Raw genomic sequence first — 11,562 nt, 5'->3', positions numbered from 1 at the left:
TATTTCCTATCTCAAATTTTTCTACCCCTTTCTAGTATCTCTAACTGAATTATGATATGCATGAATAAATGGCAGCGAAAAAAAGGACAAAACTTTTTCTAATCTTTTATTTCTCAAAGATTCAATTCTCTGTATTTCCCACCATTATCTGCTTCACAGCAGAATATCTAAATATCTATGCTTCTTGTTAAAAGTAATAGGAAGATTAATGTGCACTCGAAGACAACACAGCCTACAAGGCTCTTTCAAATGTTCAGCTCAATTAACACTTGAAATTCTACTAGACAAGTAAAAAATGTGCATGGGAGGAAAGACAAGTAGGTAGAATATTAGTCACACTAGAGAATCACTTGACAATTGAAATATTACACTTGGAGAAAAGGAATCAACTCAAATTGAGAAACAGGAGATTTTAGGTTTATTTCTTAAGCTTCCTTTAGTATAGGGCAAAAAAGTAATACAATATAGCAAATAAAATTGGTCAATATGTGAGTGTCATTAATACAGATTGCCTTTAAAGTGGAAGAGAGTTGTGAATCTGAATGCTCTCCATTAGACAATATTCAGTGTGACATCAATGACTTTATCCTGAATTGTACATTGACAAAGTGGGACATGGTTTAGGTTATAAAAGTGTAAAAAGTAGATGGAAGCTAAAAGAAGGATATGATTCTTCTGACACAAGTTCCAACATCATTGTGCTGCTGGTCAGAGGCAATGTACTTGTGGTAGCCAGAACTAAAAGGACAGTTGGAAGAAGCATTTTATCTATATACCCAAAACATATCCCGAAGCAAAATTTGAGACCAATATTTACTAAAAATCAGCATGCAGTTGATGTTGAACCATACGAAATCAAGTAAAATGATATATAGCCATACTGAGCCTATACATTAATTTTAGAGTTATTAATGCCTGAAACATCAAATGTATACATAGTCACATACACACTGAGATAGGAGTTTGTTAGGACTTGTTTCTCAAGAAGAGGTCACAAAGACGACACTGATATAACAGGATGTGGTAAAGAAACTGGCAGAAACCAGCCAGAATCAAGATGGTGATGAAAGCAATGTCTAGCTGTCCTCCCTGCTCATTATACGCCTAGCATGCTAACAGAAACACCCAAAAGTGCCATGACAGTTTACAGATGCTATGGCAATTCCCAGAAATTACACTAGATAATCTAAAAAGGGCAGGAACCCTTGGTTCTGGGAACTCCCTACTCCTTTCCTGAAAAACTCGTAATTGACCCCTTCTTTAGCATATTATCAAAAATAACCATAAAAATAGCCAACCAGCAGTCCTTAGGGTGACTCTGCTATGGGGTAGCCGCCATTTTATTCCTTCACATTTTAATAGACTTGCTTTCACTTTACTCTTGAATTCTTTCCTGCTCTAACCCAAGAACCCACATGGCCTCCCAAGCTGAATTCCAATTTTGGGGTTCATCCTGTGACAAGCTGACCTCCTCTTGCCAATTCAAAGTCAAATCTAAATCTATTTAGACCTGCATCTACTATATACCTCCAATTGTGTAATAATTGGAATGTTTCTCTTAAATTTTATCATGCATAATCCAGTTGCACTATTCTTTTGTGAACTCTAGCACATTTAAAAAAATTTAAGAACCACTGATGCAGATGGAATAAATAAAAATCTATTTTTTTTAAGTGAACGATCTTCTGTAGCAAAACAGGAAACTAGAATTATGACTCTGAATTCATAAAACTTTTGTGCAGCAAAAGACTCCAAAAACAAGTAAAAAGATACATTATAGATTACACAAAATATCTGCAACCTTTGTGACATATGTAAGGTTAACAAAACTAATATTAACAATAGACAAAGAACTTCAAGGAAAAAGGCCCCAAAATAAATGCGAATGCCAACAAATACATTAAAATAAGAGTCCTCAAACCCCAGGCCACAGACTGGTAGCAGTCTGTGACCTGTTAGGAACCAGTCTGCACAGCAGGAGGTGACTGGTGAGTAAGCAAGCATTATTGCCTGAGCTCTGCCTCCTGACCCTTGTCAGTTCAGCCAAGGCATTAGATTCTCATAGGAGTGTGAACCTTATTGTGAATTGTGCATGTGAGGGATCTAGGTTGCACACGCCTTATGAGAATCTAATGCCTGATGACCTGAGCTGGAACAGTTTCAACACAAAACCATCCGCAACCCCCACCTCAGTCCGTGGAAAAACTGTCTTCCATAAAACTGGTCCCTGGTGCCAAAAAGGTTGGGGACTGCTGCATTAAAAGATATTCAATCTCACTTGTAGACTGATAAATAAAAGTTAAAACAATTATCCAATATATTAAGTTAGGCTGAAATTATATAAGATTTTTTTTAAAACTGCCAATAGTATTGGTGAGAATGTAAGAAAATGTGCACTTTATGTAGTGTAGTAGGAATATAAGTTGTTGGTAATATGTCTACAAATAAGGGTACATAACCTACATCACAAACGTTCCACTGCTGAGAGCTCAGCCCACAAAATAAAAGCATCAGCACTTAGCATTTTTTTTCTTTTGAGATGGAGTTTCATTTTATTGCCCAGGCTGGAGTGCAGTGGCACAATCTCAGCTCACTGCAACCTCCACCTCCTGGGTTCAAGTGATTCTCTTGCCTCAGCCTCCCGAGTGGCTGAGACTACAATTGTGTACTACCACGCCTGGCTAATTTTTTATCTTTTTAGTAGGGATAGGGTTTTACCAGGTTGGCCAGACTAGTCTCAAACTCTTGACCTCAAGTGATCTGCCTGCCTCACCCTTCCAAAACGCTGGGATTACAGGCATAAGCCATTGCACACAGCCTTAAAAATGTTTTTTATAGCATTAATTGTATTGTTAAATAAATAAATGAATAAAAAAGGTAACATAATTAACGTGAATGTCCATCTAGAAAAATGTCTAAAATGTCTAAATACCTGGTGGCATTTTGATATGCAGCTATGAGAAGAAGTGAGTTAGATTTTTATCTATTGACTTGGAAGACTATCTGCAATATGTATGAGATTCTGTTTTGATTTAAAACAAATTCTCTCCAAACAACAACCAAAAAAATAAGTGTTTGGCATCCACGTAAAATATCAATAGCTTTATGAGCTTTGTGGGAAGCATTGACCATGTCTGTCTGCTACTCTGAAGCCAAGAGTAAGGGGGAAAGACTGAAGAAAAACAGAACTGTAACAGAGCAATGAACCTGAATTCTTGATTTTTTTTCTCCACACAAAACGAAAGTCTAGAAACAAGCACTAAGTCTAAAGAATGGCTTAAAGAAGACACGAGTATTTCAGATACACCCATCTTTCTGCTTCACCATTCTGAATGGGGTGTTTGTCCTGATGGCTTATGGTGTCTTGCATTTGTGTTCCAGAAAGAAAGGTAAAAGGGTGAGGGGCAAACAGCCTCCACTTGTGAGGTTTGTCATTTTATTCAGAACAGAGCGCCCTCTCCAGGGACTCAGTAAGACAAAAGGTGGGGAAACGGGTGATTTGATTGCTCAACTATTTGTATTGTTATAAAATTACAATACATGCCAGTGGGTAATCAATGCCCATACTAGAAATAAAAAAATATGACTCAAAATTTACAATAGGAAGGGTGCAGTGGCTCTTGACTAACTCCAGGGCTTTGAGAGGTCGAGGTGGAAGGATCACTTGAGGCCAGGAGTTCAAGACCAGTCTGAGTGATATAATGAGATCTACCCCTGCAAAAAATAAATAATTAGCCAGGCATGATGGTTTGTGCCTATAGTTCTAGCTACTCAGGAAGCTGAGCTGGGAGGATTGCTTGAGCCCAGGAGTTCAAGGCTGCAGTGAGCTATGATTGCACCACTGCACTCCAGCCTGGGCATATAAAAATATTTGATTCTTTGATGATTTATCTAAAATGATTTTTATAAAGAATGCAGATGTATCTCTTTTTCTCTCTCTTTCTCTCTCTCTATATATACACATATATACATATATCATATGTATTGTATATATTCCTAATTTTCTATATATGTTATCTCTCTTCAGCTCTCCTTCTCTCTTTCTAGATAGATAATAGATAGATACACAGTATATAACTATTTATGTGTTATTTTCAGCAAGAGAGCAAGAGTCCCAAAACACTAGGTGCCAATCAGTTCCATATTTCCAAGTAAGGTGCCAGACTACCCACGAAATAATTGCAAATGAGTTTTTAAATCATGGTTTATGAGATATGATTTTGTATTTCTTGACTCTCCCCTGCTTCAAAAGACATGAGGCTGAAAAAGAATACTGAGAGCCTATGCCAACCAAACCTCATTATTGAGAGGACAGAAGGAATATTTTTCCAACATCTCAAGCCTAGCTATGAAAAAGCGCCTTCCAGTAGCACCTCTGGAAGGAGCTTGGTATGGGTCTCTTGAGGACTGGGGACACAGTGGACTGGTGTCACATTCACAACATGAAACAAGGAGAAGTCAGTGACAGCCTAATGAATGGGAGAGAAGCCTAAGTAGAGAAACACAGGACGCCCATTCTAGCCTCTTCGTATAGCAGGCAACCTGTGTTAAGTAACAGTGGAGAGAAGATAGAACTTTAAAGCTAACAGCATGTTTTTTCTTATTGCACTGAATTGCACATGTAATTACTGAACTGAGATGTTTTCATGACTAGAAGATGGACCTAAGATCAACTAGTAAAGTGACAAGATTTGCCCGAGATTTTTTCCAAATGTAAGAAAGAAACAGTTCTTCAGAGCAGTTTTTAATAGGCAGTCAGTAAAAAGAATAAAGCTTGTTATTTCTTAAATAGTATCTCACATGTCCTTTTGAGGGTGTACATACATGTAAATATTCTTATACAGGAATAGAATTCTGTAGAAAGATACACAAGAGAATAGTAACAGTAATTGCCTATGGAGAAGGAAAAGAAGGGATAAGATGGAAGAGGGATCTTCACTGTCCATTCTTTGGACTCCAAATTGTTTACTTTGGGCATTTATTATTTAAGAAAAATTGATTAGGTCACTGGCATTCTGCAGCAGCTCTGATGTTTCTTTATAAACATCAATTATAAATTATGTAATCATGTTGAAAAGTAGTGAGTTCTGATTAATAGAATACTAATAAAAGGAGCTAGTTGGAAAGTTTGAAGATCCTGAATTTGCATTTTCTTTGAAACCTGAAATGTTATCTACTTTTTAATCAAACTTATCTAGGGGATTGAAAATTGGGGAAAAAAAAGTTATCATGTCACAGATTTATTTTGTGGTTGAAATTTCCTGTCATGAATACAGCTAACATATAGATTTTGCCAAAACAAGAGTTTTACTTCCACTCACTTATGCTATTACGTAACTACTACCAGTACCACCAACAGTGACAAATACAGACAGACAGATACTTTTCAGGTTTACAGGAGGATACTTTACAGATTATTTATCCTTGACTTACTCTTACTTAAACTAACAATTAACCTGAAAGTTCCATGCTGTGTTATAATCATGATACAAAATATCAGTCAGTAAGAAAAGTACCCCATGTTTTTCCTACAAACTTTTGCAAAGCACTGGGGTACAAAAATTGCTCTGAAATTGTATGAATTAATACATTTTGCAGTTTTTTTCTGTAAACATATTAAATTTAATTCATGGGAAATTTTCTGCAACATTATACTATTGATATGCACTGGGAAAATTCATCCCAATTACTGTTTTTAATTTAATGAATTACTCTTGCCATGACTATATTTTGTCGTTATTTTGTTTAGGTTTATAGGACACTAATGCCTCAGGGTTGTTCGCCCACAGTGGAGGACTCTATCTTGATTATCAAAGTTAAAATGCTCTTACTTCTTAGAGTCAAAATAATAGATAAAAATAATTTACTGATATGGCAATCAACTTTCTCCATTTATCCACAGAATCTATGTCCTTTTGAGTTGACTTTAATTTTCCTCTGGAATAATGTCCACCTCTGTTTATAAGAATTCCATGGTGATCTCCTGTGTTCCAGGGATTAGCAAACTAATAACCCTGCCTAATCATTGCTAATGTTGTCCTATTATCCCCATATCACCAAGATTTTTTTCAGCTTCCCTCATGTTGCTTATTTCTGTGAAGGAAAAATCATGGACTAGTGAAAATAATATACAAGAAATTCTGAAATATTTTCCTTTATAGCAAGTGCATATAAATGAATTCCATATTTTCCCAATTTTAATTATTACTGAATTGTGCATACAATCTTAAGATGTTGACTCATGATCTTTCAAGAGTTTTTACATCCCTTCAAGATCCAAGGTTCTAGGTTACTGAAACCACTGGTATAAAAAACATGGGCTTCATGGTCTAAGATCATGGTTTCATGCTGGTCTGGCACTTAGGAGCTTGAGCTAATGTCTTAACCTCTTATGGCCTCATTTTCTCATCTACAAAATTAGGGTCATATGCCCTGATTTAAAGTATGTTGCTGAGAGAATGAAAACCAGTGGCACGTATAAAGTATTGGTGTTCAGTAAATGTTATTTTGCATCATTTTACATATGCACCTCATTAAATCCCCATAGCAAACTTGTAAAGTGGGTACTATTAGTCTCCTAATTAAGAAAAGTGAAAGTGGCAGAGCCTGGCTGGATCTCAGTTGAGTTTATTGAGCTTTCAAATTAGTACAGAGACTAGTTTAGGAAACACAAAGAGTATACTTCCGTGGATGGATATAAGCTGTTACATGTTGAACCTGTGGGAAAATAACATTCATCTTCATTTTTTCCTCTCTAACTATAAATGTAAACTATATTGAACATTCATAATCCTATCAGATTCTATGCCCTCTTTTATAACAGTAGTTTATAGTTTGCAACACTCCCTCTAATATCCCAGAAATAAAATCTTCAGATAACAGACTGAAACCATAAATTCAAAAAGTATATCTTTATATGATACCCCACTGTAATACAAAGGATAAATTTTAAAATGTAATTATTAAAGTAATTTGTAGTTCAAGATAAAATGCTCAGGTTCCCCTATTTGTACTATTTGTAGAATCACTGTGATTGTGACAGCTACCGATGCAGACCTACTGAAGCCTACTTAACCTGAAGCATATAATGGTTTCTCCCTATGTCCAAGAACTCTACGTCATTTGCTTTTATTTTTTAATTAAAATTTTATTTTAAGATAATTATAGATTAACAAGCTTTTGCAAGAATAATACAGCTAAATCTCCTGCACCTTTCACCCAGTTTCCAGGAACATCTTGCAGAACTATAGTAAAGTAATACACCAGGATTGACATTGATACAGTTAAGATAGAGAACATTTCCATTACCACAAGAATCCCTTATGTTGCTCTTTTATAGGAATTTTCACTGCCTTCCCATCTCACTGACTCCTTAATCTCTACCAACTATTAATCTGTGTTCCATTTCGATAATTTTGTTACCTCAAGAGTGTTATATAAATGAAATCTTACCACATGTAACCTTTTGGTATTGGCTTTTTGTAAATCCAGTGTAATACTCTAGAGATTTATCCTACCGTATTAATTGTAACCACGCACCTGTTCAAGAACATCTGCTTGTTTGTTTCCGATGTTGGGCTATAATGAATAAGACTGTATCATGAAGAGGTTTTTGCTTGAAAATAAATTTTCATTTTTCTGGGATAAATGCCCCAAGAGTGCAATTGCTGGTCAAAACTTACCAAGTTTTACTTTTATGGATCATGCTTTTGGTATCAACTCTAGGAACTCCTTGCCTAGTCCTATATCCTGCAGTTTTTTTCTCTTATTTTTTGGTAATAATTTTATGCTTACATTGAAATTTGTAATCATTTTAATTTAATTTTTCCAAAAGGTGTAAGAGATAGATTGAAGTTTATTTATTTATTTATTTATTTATTGTCCAATGGATGTCCTATTGTCCCAACACAATTTGTCAAAGAGTCTATCCTTCTCCATTGATTACTGTAGCTATACATTAAGGCTTGAAATCAAGTAGACCTATCCTCCTATTTTATTCTTCTTTTTCAAAATTGTTTTAGCTAATCTTCATCTGTTGATGTGTACAAGTTTTACGACTTTCCAGACAAAAAAAGTGGGGAGAGAGGGAAGACAATATTTACTTTGAAAGGTGATTGTGACTATGTGATTATGCAGGAGATTTAAATACATATGAAGTTCTTAATACAGTAGCTGGCATATAATGTAGACACTTAGCTTCCTTCCTATTATTTCCGAACCAACTATCAGAAACCCTTCAAAAACAAACCAAGCACAAAACTGCACCTTTCTTTCCCCAAAATATTTTGTTCTCAGTTTTACATAAATTTGTTATATATACAACTGGGCAAGATATCTGCCTTACGTAGGAAATATATGTGAAAGAAACAAAGCTCAAAAAGAACCAGCTGCAACTCCCACTACATCTGTTGGTAGGAAATAGTTTCTGTTTCCTTCTCACCTCATCAATTTGATAGTGAAAAAGCTCTGGTAAAAACTACAGTTGATTGGGAAAGCTTGGTCTTATTCAAACATCAACAGAACTGTCTGATGCCCAACTAAAATTGATCAAGACAGATATTCAATACCAAAAACTACTGTGGTTACAAATATTATCCCACTCATCAGAACCTGTTTCTGAAGATGGTAATTGTGATTATTGGAAAAGTGTTCCATTCCACCTTAGCTGTACTGGCTTCCTTGTTAATCCTTTATCCCCTTCAGGTGTTATTCAAATGTCATCTTCTCAAGAAGGCCTTGTGTGATTAGTTTATTGAAATTATTCCACTCAATTCCTATGTCTAACACTATTCAGTCTCCTTTCCTCCTTCAATTTTCTTCTTGGCTCCTAGCACCATCTAACTTGGAACATGTATATGTGACATATTTGGCTAGATTACTTCACCCATTAGCATGTAAACTCCATGAAGGCTTTTATTTTACTGCAGTATTTTCTGCACCTAGAACAGTATTGGTATATAGCAGTCACTTAAATATTTGTTGAATGAGTGATGTAGAGAGGGTTCAAAAAGCCATTGGAGAATGTCATGGCTTGACCGGTTTGAATTGTAATACTTTAAATCAAAGATCAATGGAAACATTAATAGGAAAGATCTTAACATCAATTTTCTTCCAGGAGAATTTAAACATAAACACATACAAATAGATAAGCACATGCTTTAGAAATTCTCCCATTCCCTTCTCTAAACCTCAACCCACTCTCTCTACCACCCTTCCCTAAAAAAATGAGAGATTAAAGAAAAAGTAAACACACTGTGTCCATGGGCCTTTTTCTCTCATCCGACTGCTCAGATCCTAAATTTTAGAGTCTTTCTCGAATCATCTTTTTCTCATTGCTTCCCATTGTCTCCACTGCTATTATCCCTTTAAGCCACAATCAGTTCTTGCCTAAAATATGGCCAATTGTCTGCTAACTGGTTTCCCTCTTCCAAATTTGACCTGCGACAATCTTTATTTCCAAATCAGCTACAATGCAATGGACTGGATTGTCTCCCTACTAAATTCATATGCTGAAACCCTAACCCCTAATGTGAGATAGGGACTTTATAGAAGTAACTCCGATTTAATGAGGTCACAAGGGGAGGGCCCTGATCTGATAAGATCCTTATGAGAAGACACAGCAAAGATGTTGTTTTCTCTCCACCCTATGAGGACACAGGGAGAAGGTGGCTGTCTGCAAGCCAGGAAGAAAGCCCTCACCAGATTCTGACCATATTGGCATACTCATCTTGGACTTCCAGCTTCCAGAACTATGAGAAAATAAATGTCTGTTGTTCAAGCCACCCAGTATGTAGCATTTTGTTATGGAAGCCCAAGCCAACTAACATGCTGAGAAATTCTTTTAAAAACCTAAGTCACACCATGACAACCTTCTGAGTAGAAGCCTCCAATGGCTCTCCAGTCTTAATCCTAGCAATTGCCTTCAGGAGCCTTTAGTTTCTGGCTCTTTTCCTTTGTAGCCGCATTTCCTACTACGTTCCCCACCCATCATTCCTTTCAACCACACTGGCCAATGACCTAATTCTTGAACCCATCAGGCATGTTTCCATCTCAGGGCCCTGTACTAGCTGCACTTTCTAGAATACCATTCACTGATACTGGTATGGTTCACTCCTCACTTCCTTCAAACCTTTGCTAGAAGAATGTAATCCTTTCAATAAGCATTGCAAACAACACTCCTCACCTGCCCCCACCCCCACCAAATACATTGCACTGATGATCTTCACTTCTCCAGCTGTTTTTTTTCCCCGTGTGCTTATCCCCTTCTAACACATCATATAATTTACTACTATGATTATATTTTATTGTCTGTCTCCCTGTTAGAGTGCAAACTTTTGTTTGCTTTGTTCACTAAGTATCCTGAGCACTTAGAACACAGCCTAACATATAAAAGGCAATCAATAAAATTCATCAAGTAAAACTGACTGAGACGCCAGCAGCCTGGATTCCAGTCCCAATACTGCCCCTACCATGCTATATAACTTTGGCTTTATGTCTGTTTCCTCGTGTGTAATATAAAAGCTTTGGATCATATTAGATAGCTTACTTTCCATGGCTCTGACTCAGTCCTTTCTCATCCGTAGGCTGTTTTGTTCATTGCCAGTCTTACTCCACCTTTCCTCTGGCCCAGACTGCTCCACCCTTGATTAAGTATACTCTCTTTCCCACAGCCTCCTTCCTTGGGTCATAATGTTGATGATCAGTAAGTACTGAATAAATTGAAGTTATTTTGATTCACTCACAAAAAACCATAAAGGCACTTTCTGACAGGATTATGTCTTTTGGTGTTAATTGGTCTCTAGCTCTAATTTCTAATCCTAAAATCTATGCTGTAATACTATAAGAATTTAAAAAATATCAACCTAGGATTTCTATGATACATTCTCAAACAGTGTATTTATTACTTATTTACACAAAAAACTGTCACTTCAACTTAGATAAAATTGAGCACCTCACTTTTTAAATATTGAATATCAGTTTAAAGATCTCAAGTTTTTATATCCTCCTTTTGTTAACAATGTAGAAAGGATATTTTAGATTCCACTAGCAACTTCTCACAGAAGATATTATTAATGAAGCTGAAGTATTGCATTTTATTTCTAAAGGTCAGTTTAATAGACTTGCAATTTCAAAGTTTAACCGTACCATCTGTTTTAACTTAAAAATATACAGTTATAAATTCTTTTTAGCAACATTTGTGTTTTAATACCCTGAAGAATTATCACAATAAATCCAAATTAATATTCTAGTCCCTAATTACAGAAGAGTGAATCAATAAATTAGATTACCCGAAATGAGACTTTGGTGACTTTTTAGCAGATATTTAGTGAGCACCCATTATGCACAAGTATTGATTTGTTGCTGAAGATTAAAAATTAAATCAGTCCCTTTTTAAGAGGCTCACAGATTAGTAAGAACAACTCGTGTTTAATTTATAATGGGTTTTAATACAAGGCAAAATTTAAACACACTTCTTTGATAGTTTTATTTCCCTTTTCTTTCTGTCTTCCCCAGTTAAATCCAAGTAAAAATACACCCCCCTTTCAAAATAAATATCATTAA

The sequence above is a fragment of the Pan paniscus genome, chromosome 4 (genome assembly GCF_029289425.2).
Source record: "Pan paniscus chromosome 4, NHGRI_mPanPan1-v2.0_pri, whole genome shotgun sequence".
Classification (NCBI taxonomy): Eukaryota; Metazoa; Chordata; class Mammalia; order Primates; family Hominidae; genus Pan; species Pan paniscus.
This window is presented reverse-complemented; position numbering follows the sequence as displayed.